Source organism: Pelodiscus sinensis, chromosome 3 (genome assembly GCF_052426305.1).
Source record: "Pelodiscus sinensis isolate ZL-2025 chromosome 3, ASM5242630v1, whole genome shotgun sequence".
Taxonomy (NCBI): Eukaryota; Metazoa; Chordata; order Testudines; family Trionychidae; genus Pelodiscus; species Pelodiscus sinensis.
The window spans coordinates 54,458,525-54,471,466 of record NC_143054.1 but is presented as its reverse complement, the minus strand read 5'-3'; the positions used below and the strand labels follow the sequence as shown (position 1 = coordinate 54,471,466).

The 12,942-nt window shown below is 48.8% G+C and overlaps 1 long non-coding RNA gene across 1 annotated transcript; it reads left to right on the top strand.

Moving 5' to 3' along the window:
- The first annotated feature begins 2,077 nt into the window (after positions 1-2,077).
- On the top strand, positions 2,078-12,390 carry LOC149524649 (uncharacterized). The gene is made up of 3 exons (XR_016349136.1): positions 2,078-7,203; positions 7,546-7,767; positions 8,812-12,390. It is a non-coding gene; the product is annotated as an uncharacterized LOC149524649 (long non-coding RNA).
- Positions 12,391-12,942: the final 552 nt, after the last annotated feature.

The window sequence follows — 12,942 nt, the reverse complement described above, 5'->3', positions numbered from 1 at the left end:
CACTGTCCCTTGTAGTGGCACTTGGACCACTTACAGAGAAAGAATGAGTTTGCTCTACAGCCTTCACTGTAGCTAATAACTTAAATAGTCTTTCTGCCCTGCCCCCAACACAAATTAGGCACAGTCTTGAATAGTCTGTTCCAATCTGCTTTGCCTGATCAGTTAGCACTTGTCACAGGGGGTACGTCTACACTACAGCGCTAGTTCGAACTAACTTAGTTCGAATTAGTTAATTCGAACTAAGCTAATTCGAACTAACGCGTCTAGAACTAAAAACTAGTTCGAACTAGCGTTTTGCTAGTTCGAACTAGCAAGTCCACATTGAGTGGACTCTGAACAGGGCTTAAGGATGGCCGGAAGCAGTGCCGGCAGGGCATAAAAGGAGGACTTAGAGCATGGAGATGCTGTCTCAGGCTAGCCGAGGGCTGCGCTTAAAGGGTCCCGACCCCCACCCCGGACACACAGTTCTAAGGGGTGCCCCGCTTGCAAAGAAGTTCTGGCTTGGAGTGCCCTGAGTGCCCACACTGGGCACATCACACCACTCGGCCATCAGCCCAGGTGCACTTGCCGCAGGCTGCCATCTGGGGAGAGGGAGTAATTGGGGGGCTGCAGGAGAACTTCCACCCCCAGAAGCCCGCAGAGCCAGCCCAGTCCTCCCCATCGGGGGCTCGTACCCCATTCCTCCCTCACCTCCTTCCACTTACCCTTCCTTAGCCCCCCTTCTTATTGATGTACAAAATAAAGATAACGTTTCTTCCAACATTGACTCTGTCTTTATTGAACAAAAACTGGGGGAGACTGGGAAAAGGAGGTGGGAGAGGGGAAGAGAAAGGCTGGGAGAGGGGAGGGCAACTAACATGATCAGGGGTTGGGAACAGGTCCCAGACGAAGAGAGGCTACAGAGACTGGGACTGTTCAGCTTAGAAAAGAGGAGACGGAGGGGGGACAGGATAGAGGTCTCTAAAAGCAGGGGTTGGGTGGAGAGGGTGCATTCAGAAAAGTTCTTCCTGAGTTCCCATAAAGAAGGACTAGAGGACACCAAAGGAAAGGAATGGGTAGCAGGCTTGAAACTAGTAAGAGAAAGTTGTTGTTCTTGACAAAGCAAATAGTTAACCTGTGGAACTCCTTGCTGCAGGAGGCTGTGAAGGCTACAACTAGAACAGAGTTTAAAGGGAAGTGAGATCAAGTCATGGAGGTTGGGTCCATGGAGTCCTATTAGCCAGAGGGTAGGAGTGGTGTCCCTGTCCAAAGTTTGTGGAAGGCTGGAGAGGGATGGCACGAGACAAATGGCTTGGTCATTGTCTTCGGTCCATCCCCTCCAGGGTCCCTAGGGTTGGCCACTGTTGGCAGACAGGCTACTGGGCTAGATGGACCTTTGGTCTGACCCAGTACGGCCATTGTAAGCTCAGGGCTCAGGGTCGGGGGTCTCAGTGGACCCCCTTGATTTTCATGCACACCTGGTCCTGGGTGGCCAGGCTGGCAGCTCTCCTGCCCTAGACGGCCACTTTCCTGTGCCTAGTGCGGAGATCGTGGACGAGGTCCACGATGTCCGCACTAGCCCAGGAAGGTGCCCGCCTCTTGCGGTCCAGGGCAAGCTCCCGGGAGCCGCCAGCCTGGTCCCGGCAAGAGGGGGTGGGCTGGGGGGCATCGGGTGGGTGGCTCTGTGCCGTGCCAGGTGCAGGGTCTGCTAGCTGGGTGCTGGCAGGCTTGCACCTGGCACGGGCACCGTAGCCAGCCCGTGCCCCTTTAAGGGGTCCGGGGCCGGGAGGGGGGCATAGAGTTTCCCTGGTGTTGGCCAGAGTGGCCACCAGGGAAACCTGGGGAGGGCTAGCCTCCCACTAGTTCGAACTAAAGGGCTACACAGCCCTTAGTTCGAACTAGCTAGTTCGAACTAGGCGTTAGTCCTCGTAAAATGAGGTTTACCTAGTTCGAACTAAACGCTCCGCTAGTTCGATTCAAATTCGAACTAGCGGAGCGCTAGTGTAGCACCTATTAAAGTTAGTTCGAACTAACGTCCGTTAGTTCGAACTAACTTTGTAGTGTAGACATACCCAGGAACTGCAGCTTTTATACCTGGCACTCTGTCACATCTCCCCCCCCCCCCCCCTCCAGGGACTACCCTGTGGAAACCTTATCTCCAGGGTAATGATCTGGGTTTTCCTACTGGGGTTTGCTCATCCCCCACCCACAGATCTCACACCCCCATAGCTTCATACCAAGGGTCTCCCAGTGGGTTACTCCTTTCATTGCATCTGGAAAAGGATAGAGGTTACTCCCCTCTTCCCCCGATCATCCAAAGCACTCCAGCCCATGCCTAAGCCAATCCCTCCATTACCCCAGTCGGTTTCCAGCAAAACCTCTCCCTGATCGCCAATGTCCTTTATCCCCACGGACAAATTATGTCCATAGTTGCTCCTGAAATTATCCAGTGAGGTATAACCAGCTCCCTCCAGATAAGAGGGCAAGCTGAGGGCATCTCTACAAGCCTCTCTGGAGTTTCTTCCCCTCCATCACTGAAATCTTGCACAGTTTTTCCCCTTCCCTCCAGCCCTGTCCCAGCTGCAAAATTTGGCAAAACCACAGCCCTTCCTCTTGTGTCTGGGTTGCCCACATTGGTAGCAAATAATGGGTCAAACCCCTGATGGAACTTTTCAACAGGGGGAAGAGGGGAGTAACCTCCATCCTTACCCCTTCTGGCTCCAGGTTCCTGAGCCTCTCTCTCTTGTATAGTTGCACATCTTTCCTGGGAAAATCTGCCTTTGCATACTCCTATCTGTTTCATGGCAGCCTCTACTCTGCCTGGTAGATGTTGCTTGACCCACACTCATTGGCTGTGTCTAGACTGACCAGTTTTTCCGGAAAATCAGCCGCTTTTCCGGAAAAACTTGCCAGCTGTCTACACTGGCCGCTTGAATTCCCGCAAAAGCACTGACTTCCTACTGTAAGAAATCAGTGCTTCTTACGGAAATACTATTCTGCAAAAGTCCCTTTTGCGCAAAATTTTTGTGCAAAAGGGCCAGTGTAGACAGCTCAGATTTGTTTTCCGCAAAAAAGCACTGATCGCGAAAATGGCAATCGGGGCTTTTTTGCAGAAAAGCACGTCTAGATTGGCACGGACGCTTTTCCACAAAAAGTGCTTTTGCGGAAAAGCTTCTGTGCCAATCTAGACACTCTGTTCTGAAAATGCTTTTATTGGAAAACTTTTCCATTAAAAGCATTTCCGGAAAATCATGCCAATCTAGACGCAGCCATATGTTCTCAGGGAGGCCCTGAAGAAACTGTTCTAAATATTAGGCGGTATGTCTACTCTGTTGAGCTATTTCGCGTCTATTGAAGCATCCCATTATTTCAAAATACACTTTGAAATAATGGGCAGCTTATTCCGATGTCCCAGCAACCCTTGTTCCAGGAGGTTTATGGGGAAGTTCAGAATAGTGAGTTATTTAGACATTTGGCCCTGTGTAGACATTGCCAAATTACAAAATACGCTATTTTGAAATACGCTGTAAACAATCTCTGCAATTGGCATACCGCAAATTACGTAGCTTATTTCGAGCTAAGGATGCTGTGGAGAGGCATCCAGAGTGTCTATCGTTTCCACCATCGTTTGGGTGTCAGGTCTCAATCAGATCGTTGCCCAGCCAATGAACCTTTTGGCAAATGTTTAGGGCCATAAATCTCGAGTCCACCTTGCTGATCTGACCTTTTGGCAATACTGCTTAGTAAAAAGCCCCAACCGATCCAGGATGGCTGCCTTCCATCTCATTTTCTGGCCTGCTCCTCACTCGGGTCATATAGGCTGCTTTGGCTTCCTCTGATAGATAGGCAACCTGGGCCCTGGGGTTGGCTCCCTACCTCATCCTGTGCCAATGGCTACCCTCTCAAAAGTGCATAGGTACTATGCCTCTGCATCATTTTCAGGGCTCATCTTATGTAGTCCTATGCTCTGTGTTGGGCCCCATCCCCCACCAGGGGCACTTCTCACCTTCTTTAGGAGCTGCTGCAGGATGCTAGCTTGTTCCCTTCTGCAGTCCTGCAAGTTCTGCTGCTCTGCCTACCAGGCCTTATTGGAAAACCCTTTCTCTGCAAGTGGTGGGATGACTGAAAACTTTGTAGGCCTTCTGCCTCTTCTCTTATTTTACCAGTCATCACAGAACCATCAAACACTTGCACTAGCTCAGATCCCAGACAAGCCCTTACATGTAACCAGTCCTCCTTGGCCCCATGTTCTGTTTCAACTGGCAAACCACACCCCTCAATTAAGCTCAGCTCTGCATAGTCAGCTCCAATCTGTTTTGCCTGATTGGAGCTGCTGTGAAGAATGCTGACACTGGTTTTTATACCTGGCTCCTGGGCTACTCAACTTTGGAAGCCCCAGGGGCCACAGTGATACTCACAGCACATGCTGAGGGCCGCAACTTAAGTGTGGCTGCAAATACATGCAAATTTATATGCACATATCCTCTTTCACACTGATGAGCATGAATACAAACATTAAGCCTTAAGCTGTAGCACCAGACCCAAACGTGGCCAGTGTGAGCCAGTCAGCACCTCTCAGGCTCTGCCCACAAGACTAAGCAGCCAGCACTTCCCGCAATGCCCTGGTGCTCCCTGGGGGCTAGAAACACCCACACCCTGTACCTGTCTGTTCCAGCCAGCCCGTCCGCTTGTGTCTTTCAGTGCTCAGCCTGCCTGGGAGACACCCCGCCATTGTGGAGCGTGTTCCCAGTGGAGGCCATGTTCAAAGGATTCTACCTGCCAGCTGCATGTTGAGCCCCACGTAAACCCAAACTGCACCGCAGGCTGCAAACAAATGGGCCGCAGGCCACATGCAGTCCACGGGCTACGTCTTGAGTAGCCCTGCCTGGCTGTCTGACACAGACCTTGACAGTTCATTAGGTTTAGCCTCCTGAGTAAAGGCAGGGCCAAGTAAACCTAGACTAACTCTGAAAGGCATTTGTCTAACGGAACCTGTTCTTAACAACCTCCAATGCGGATTCCACAACTTCTGTTGGAAGCCTATTTCAGAGCCTAGCTACTAATAAAGTTTTTCTGAATACCTAAGAAGAAAGCTAATGAAGCAGAGACCTGCCAACTGAGATGTCATCAGCATTTGTTTTGTTTTAAACAGCATTTACTCAGGGCATTTTTTCCCCTCTGTTCACCTTCCCTTTTTTCCTTACTCCCTCCCTTTGGTATTCTCTTCACGTTCCTTGTCTCTTTCAGCTAAATTACTTCCCATGGAAACGCCACTCAAAATTTAAAAATAAAAGGAAGTAAACCAAAAACGTACGGTGCTAATATGGAGTTTGCAGTTGCTTGTATGTTATAGCCCTTTGTTCTCTGTTTGTGGCTATGTCTAGACTACAGGCTTTTTGCGCAAGAAGATTTTTTCTGAAGAGATCTTCTGAGAAAACTTCTTGCGCAAGAGCACATCTACATACAAAAGCACATTGACAAAGCGATGCGCTTTTTCGAAAGAGAGTGTCCAGACTGATTGGATGCTTTCTCACATAAAAGGCCACTCGGAACTACTTCACGCTGGGGCTTTAGGTCTCCAGTTGCTTTTGAGTGCTGATGCCGGAGCCCTTGCAGAGACGTGCTTAAAGGGACCTCCATGGACTGCAGTTTCTCTGCTTCTGCTGTGTACTTCTGCTGCGTGCTTGTCTACCTCTTTGAGGGACAGCAAAGCTCTCGCAGTGCCTGCTGTGGTTGCCCTTTTGTTTTTGGACTCCACAGCTTTTTCCTTTGAGCCATGGAGCTGGAGCTGACCCTGGGCATGGAATGGCCCCACATGGCCACGCTACAAATCTTGCAGCACTTAGTGCCAGCTGCCTTACTGGTCCTGCACAAGCTTGACCCCGAGCTTATTCTGGGGACCCTCTCCCTGGCTGCAGCTGCTCCACTCTGGCTACCACACCCCACAGTCGAGAGAAGGTTCTGGAGGTTGGATACCAGTTTGGACTGTGGGACCGGCTGGTCCTGGAGTTTGGACTGTGGGATGACCAGCAGTGGTTCAACAACTTCCGCATGTGGGAGGCCACCTTTCTAGAACTCTGTGCCTGGCTCACCCCTGCTCTCTGAAGATGCGACACCCACCTGGCAGCCTGCCATCCCGTGGAGAAGCAGGTCACAATTGTCCTGGAAGCTGGCCATCCCTGACAGCTACCGGTTGGTGGGAAGTCTACCATTGGGGCCCTCCTCATGGAGGTAAGGCACTCTGGGGCTGCAGTCCCTGCGGGGGCAGGGGAGGAGAAGAGTTTTGCATAAGGTGGCCTGTGAGGGGTTCAGGGTGCGATCACCCCCTCTCCGCCCGAGAGGGGGGGGGGGGTCTGCGGACCCTCTTGCCCTCTCTTGGTCCCTCGTCGACTCCTGGGTCCCTGCTATGGGGCCCACAATTTTGGGTGCGATCACCCCCTCCCGGGAGAAAGGGGGGGGGTCAGCAAACCCTACAGTAGTTACCCATCCCTGCGGGGTGGGGCCAAGGCCCCTGGTCTGGGTTTTCCCCCTTGCAGGGTTCCGCCTTGTATCTCTCCCTTTAGGCCCCAGCCCGGGGCCCTGAGCGTCAGGGCTTGCTAATGCCCTGGCGCGGTGGACGGGGGGTCACTCCCTCTGAAACTCGTCCACCCATGAACGCCAGAAGTGTCCTGCCCCGGGCTCCTTCCTCCCTCCTGGCGGCTCTTGGCGATGCCGCCTCCAACCCCAAAACTTATCGCAGCTCGGTCGCTCGGCTCCGGGGTCGTCCAGGGGAAGTCGCCGGGGAGAGCTCCCTTGGCCGGGTCCACCCTCGGCTTGGCCGTTCCCTCCGGGTCTGACGCGGTGGGGTTCGGCCCTCGTCAGAGAAGGAACTGTCCGACTGCCGGTGGCAATGGCTGTCCCTATGGCCCCGGGGCCAAGGTCTGGCCGCCCGCCGGCCTGGATGGCGCTCAGGGTCCATCCTCAGGGGGGGCCTGTTCCTATGCTGCAGCGGGGAGGCTCTCCCCTACCGCGTCGGCGGTGGGCCTTTTCAAAGTAGCCCGCCGCGCCGGCCACTGCCCGGGGCCCCGCCCCATCCTGCAGCGTGCCGGCCTCCGCCCCCACTGCACGCTCACCGCGCTTCACCCTACCCCCTCCCCGCAGGGCTTCAAGGGAGGGGCCAACGCTCCCCTGTTGGCGCAGACGCGGCGGCAAGTGGGCCTGCCGGCTCCTCCGGCTTGCACCGAGGTAACGCCGGGGGGCTTGGGGCTGACCGCCGGTTCCCAGTGGGGGGTGGCTCCGGCCAGCCTCCCCCCGTGGCAGTGATGGCCCGTCACATGGCCCCTTGGGAAAGGGGGGTTGGGGAATATGGGGGGGGGGGTGAAGTGGGGATGGGGGAGAAAGCCCCATGCCTGGGGGCTTGTGCTGTCCCACCCTCACATAGCCCGGCTGCTGGGGTGGGGGTGAGCACCTCATAGGGGGTGGCTCCTGGGGTGTTTTGTAGGGGAGCAGAATGGCCGCCTCCCAAGGGCTCGGGCACCCCCTCTCTCTCATTCTCTGTTTTGTGTGTTTCTTTGTCTCCTTGTGCAGGTTGTGAGGGCCATCAACTCTATCCTGCTGCAGAGGGTCATCCGTCTCGGAGACCTGGACATGATTGTGGCTGGATTTGCCACCCTGGGGTTCCCCAACAGCAGGGGGAGCCATTGATGGGCCCCACATTCCCATCCAAGCACTGGACCATCAAATGGCCCAAAGTATTAACCGAAAGGGCTACTTTTCCTTTGTCCTACAGGCCCTAGTGGACCACCAGGGGTAATTTACCAACATTTTTGTAGGGTGGTCGAGCAGGGCACATGATGCCCGAGTCTTTTGGAGCTCAAGCCTGTACAGAAGCTGGAAGCCGGCACATTCTTCCCCCCGCTGGGACTTTGCAGTCAGGGATGTGCACATGCCACTGTGCATAGTGGGGGATGCAGCATACCTCCTCATGCCATTGTTAATGAAACCATAAACCGGCCACCTGGATCCCAGCAGGGAGCAAATTAATGCCCACTTGAACCAAGCCAGGAGTACGCGTTTGGCCGGATTAAGATACATTTCCAGTTCCTCCTCACCATCCTCGACATAGAGGAGCACTACATCCCTGAGGTGGTGGTGGCATGTTGCATCCTCCACAATATTGTGGAGAAGAAGAGGGAGGCCTTCCTCTTGGGGCAGGGGGCAGACGCTAGCGATGAGGGGTGAGCCTTCCAGCAGCTGTGGACAGCTGCTATCCGCCAAGCCCATCAGGCCAGGGTGTGCATTCCAGGAGGCCCTAAGGGAGAGAATCTCTCAAGCACCCCAGTAACTCTCCCCACACCTCCCCACTAGGGACCTCTGGCTTTCTGCTCTATCCCTTCCCTACCACAACCCCTCCCTTTGCCCCTTCCCTGACCTCCAAATAAACACACCTGTTTGGTTTTACAAAACATGAACTCTGTATTCATGAAACATTGGGAAAAGGTGGGCAGGGAGAAGGGCTCTGAACTGGGAGGTGAGCTCACAACATTGCTAGGGCTGGGGGCATGGGTATCACATGGGTAGGGAGCAGACGTGTGGCATGGGGAGGGAGCAGAGGCATAGCAGGGGGCAGGGAGAGAGGGAATGGGCATAGCAGGGGAAGGGGGGCAGTAGGGTGGAATTATTATAGGATAAAGTGTTCCAAGACAGAGCAGGTCTGCCCCTCATGAAGGAAAGTGAGGACCTGCTCTAAATCTCAGGGGAGTCTTTTCTGACTTCAGTGGGTTTTGGATGACTGCACAGTAAAAGTTAAAGCTCAGTTTCTTTAGGAATACGTGTGTCTGCTTTGTCTTGCAGGCTATTACCTTATCAAAATATGGCTTCTACCACTGTAGAAGGTGGGTATGTCTGTGAGACCACTCACCTGAAGATCCCTCCCAAGCATCCAAGGAGACCTGGGAGACGTCTTGGGTCACTGACACCGGCTTCAGGGACTTCCTCCTTGCTCTCCTCCTGCTCCTCCTTCTCCAGTGCAGCCGGCTGGCCCTAGCCCTCCTGCCCCTCCTCTGGGGCTACCTCCAGCTGGATGATAATGGGTCTCAACTTCGGAGTCCATCAGGATGGGTGGGAAAGACTGAAGTAGGGGCAAGTGTGGGGTCCTGCCCCTGAGTGGGAGCTGGCCTCAGTGGCCTGGACATATCCCTGGCGGAGCTCTTTAACTTTACTCCAAACCTGCTGCATGGCCTGGGGTGGGTGTTCGCACTCCGCCAGGGAGGTGACCATCCAGCCATAAATTTCGGTGTTCCACCGCTTGGCTTGGGGATCTTGTAAAGTCTCCTTCTTGTCCTACAGCTTGAGGAGGGACACAATGTCTGGGCCTGTCCAGCCACCTGTGCTTTTTCCTGGAGGCCTCTTCTTGCACAAAAAAACCCTCCTCCTCATCCACACATACCTTTTTGCAAAAGAGCTCTTTCACAAAAAGGCTTCTTCCTCATAGAATGAGGATTACTAATTGCACAAAACCCCTCTGTTCTTTCAATTTACTGTAGAAAAAATGCACTTGCAGTGTGGACATAACTTAGGTTTTGTTGGAAAAATGGCCATTATTCCAACAAAACTCTGTAGTCTGGACATACCCTGTATGTTATAGCTCTTTCCTCAATCCAAATCTTTATCTCTTTGTGTATTTAAATTGTATACTCATTGGGTCAGGGACTAGCTATATATATATTTCCAGACAGCCCAGTGAAATGGATATTGTCCTGCTCTCTATTGGGCTTCTGTAATAAACATAATAATGAACTATGGTTGGATGATTATTATGCACCTTTTAGCAAATTGTCAAAGATAAAAACAAATCATAATCAGGAGTCTTACAATTTGATGGAAAATATCAGAAATAGTTGCAATAGTAATTTAGTTTCTGAAGCTAGATATGTGTATTCAGTAGCAGTTTCCCCTTCTTTCTGCAGCAGTAAATATCAGGAAAATGTGCCACGCAAGAATTATTTATAAAAAAAAAAACAGCACATATAGGTAGCGTTCCTGAAGCAATCTCTCTTCAAGTGTAAGAAATTGGGATGCTCTTATTTTCAAGAGGTTAAGGGCCACCATTGGAAAACATGTATGGTGGCCAAATCTTTGATTTCCTACTACCAATTTGCTGTGCTTCTACACTTCTTATATACCCAGTGTTGACAACATCTGTGGGTGACTGAAGGGTGGCTTAAAAATAATCACAGCAGGACTTGAGGAGACTGATTAGCTTTTTGTGTGTGCAAAGCTGCAGGACAAGAGAGAGAACTCACAAGGAGTTGAATGGCTGGCAACTATAACCCCCGCCATCTGGATTTGTGCGATTTATAATATTTATTGTCACTAACTCTGAAAGGAATCTATGAATAGCGCTGACTGCAAGAGGAGATGTGTTGGCTTTTCAACAAAGAGAATCCTGTGTGGAATCCTGGCAAGAATCTCACATCAGTGCTAGCATCTGATTCCAGCTGTCTAGCTATGAATTTTCACTTCATTGTTTTGGCCTTCCACATGAAGCAGCAGCAGCAGCAGCAGCAAAAACAAAAAACAAACAAAAAAAAACTTCAGTTAAGAATGGAAAACAAGCTGAAAGAAAATGGCAACTAAAATTTATCATTTTGACCAATGATAAGACTGATCAGAGTAACAAGTCTCACAATAATAGTTTTTTCTTAAAGCCCAACATCTGTAGTCATATGATTATTTGCAAATCTCTGCTTTTATTTTTTTCAAAGGAAGTTAGTCCTCATAGTTCAGAGAAAATCATAAAAATGTGACATTTCACTTGAACCTTGAAAGTTGAAAAATAAGATTAACCCAAAATGTATTAATTTTATTTCAGTCTCATTATTTTTAAACTAGGCTCATGATTTTGGAACATTTGGCGTTGGCAGTGCTGAAGATGGTCATGTGGTTAAGGGATTCAGGGGAATTGCGTTGAAAAATTCCTGAAAAAATGAGGAAGAACAGCTTTTGCAGAAGAGTTTTGCGCAAAAAGGTGCTGTGTAGATGATGCCTTTTTGTGCAAAAACCTCTTATGCAAAAACGGTTCCTAATTAGTTATGCAAATGAAGCGTGGGAATATGCTAATCCATGCTTCATTTGCATAGGCATCTGTGGAAGAAGGAAGCTGTGTAGATGTAGCCTTAATGATTCTTTACATGAATGATCTCCTCACCTGTGACACAGGAACAGTATTCTTCCTTACCACAAATGCTAAGATGAAGACACATTCTGTAGGTTCCAGTACTCAGGTAGTGATACCAATGCTTATTATTTTATTGAGATTAGTTTTTTTTTCTTAAAGTCTCAACTTTGAGTATGAGCTTTCTTTTCACAGCAGATTTCCAGCCCTCATGTTTGCATAGAAGAGCTAGAAAACATGATTCTACAAGCTTGAAAGAAGAAAAATAAAAAGAAACCCGTGTTTATTTTTTTTAAATCTCATGATTTTTTAAAGGCTTGGATTAGTGAAATTCCTATGGTGTGGAGATCAGATAATATAGAAATATGGACCAGAGAAAAGCAGATAAATAATATGACAATTTAGTCCAGTAATTACTATGGTGTCCAAATATATTATTTCCCAGCTATAAGTTTCTTTTTAATATTGTTTCTTCTATGGAAATGTTTTGGTTCTATAATCTGTGATTTACTCCATAATTCATGTTATAGCTGCTAACTGTCATCATAGTTTGGTATATATTCAAAACCTACCAATGGAGTTATCCAGACACTTAAACACACTAGATTCGCTAAAAGTTTATTATCTACAAAGAGATAGAGTTTAAGTGAGAATAAGTAAAAAGGCATAAAAACCAGCAATGGTTACAAGAGAAATACAATAGACCTTCAGAATTATGAACTGTCTAATTTACTACAGACCTCATTCAGAACTGCAAGTACATAATCAATAAAAAAAAAGACAAATAGAGTACAGTACTGTGTTAAATGTAAAATACTAAAAAATTAAGAGAAGGATTAAAAAAGATTTGACAAGGTAAGGAAACTGTTTCTGTGCTTGTTTCATGTAAATTAATATTGTTAAAAGCAGCATTTTTCTTCTGCATACTAAAGTTTCTAAGCTGTATTAGGTCACTGTTTGGTTGTAAACTTTTGAAAAAACAACAGTAATGTTTTGTTCACGGTTATGAACATTCGTGAGCTACAAAAAATTTCCATTCCCAAAATGTTCATAACTCTGAGGTTCTATGATAAAGATAAAATGCTTTCTGTTGCTTATCGTACCAATTATATTAGAGTCAAGCAAAATTTCTTGCCACCTGCTTCCAGCAAGATTACTGATAAACCTCTTTAGGACAGGAGGACCTTTTCCCAGAGTGCAATGGCTGTTTCCTTTGTCTTTTTAGATACAGAGAATGTCATGGAAAGAAAGAGAGAGGGGGGTGTCTTGGGGTGTTTGCTTCTTCTTTTTATTGTTTCAGTTCTCTTCTTGAAAAAATATTTCTAGCTGAGAACCAGTAGCCAAAAAGTCTGGGTGGAAGGATGTTCCCTGCTGGGTTTTACTCACCTGTTTGAGCTTCCTTTATTATGTCTTCCTGCTTGTTGTCTCTGATTACTGCTTAAGTGCAAATTAAGGTACATATTCTTTTGTTTAGGGCAGTCGTGTTTGCTGACTTCATCCTGGGCAGGCTTGTAGGGTTTGGAACATGTATTAATAACATCATATAGGGGAATCTTATAACTTCACATATAATGTTATTATACATATTTATCAGGACAATATTGATCAGTGAATTATGGATTTTCAAATGATACCTTACAGGGTATATAAACAGTGTGTATGACGGAAGTCCAGAGGTGTTGCCTATCATACAATAATGGTATATCTGTAAGTCTGACTGATCCACCGCAAAATAATGAAACAGGTTATATGGCACTAAATTAATAAAGAATTAAAGGAGGCTAATATATTTCATGCCAGTGTAAATG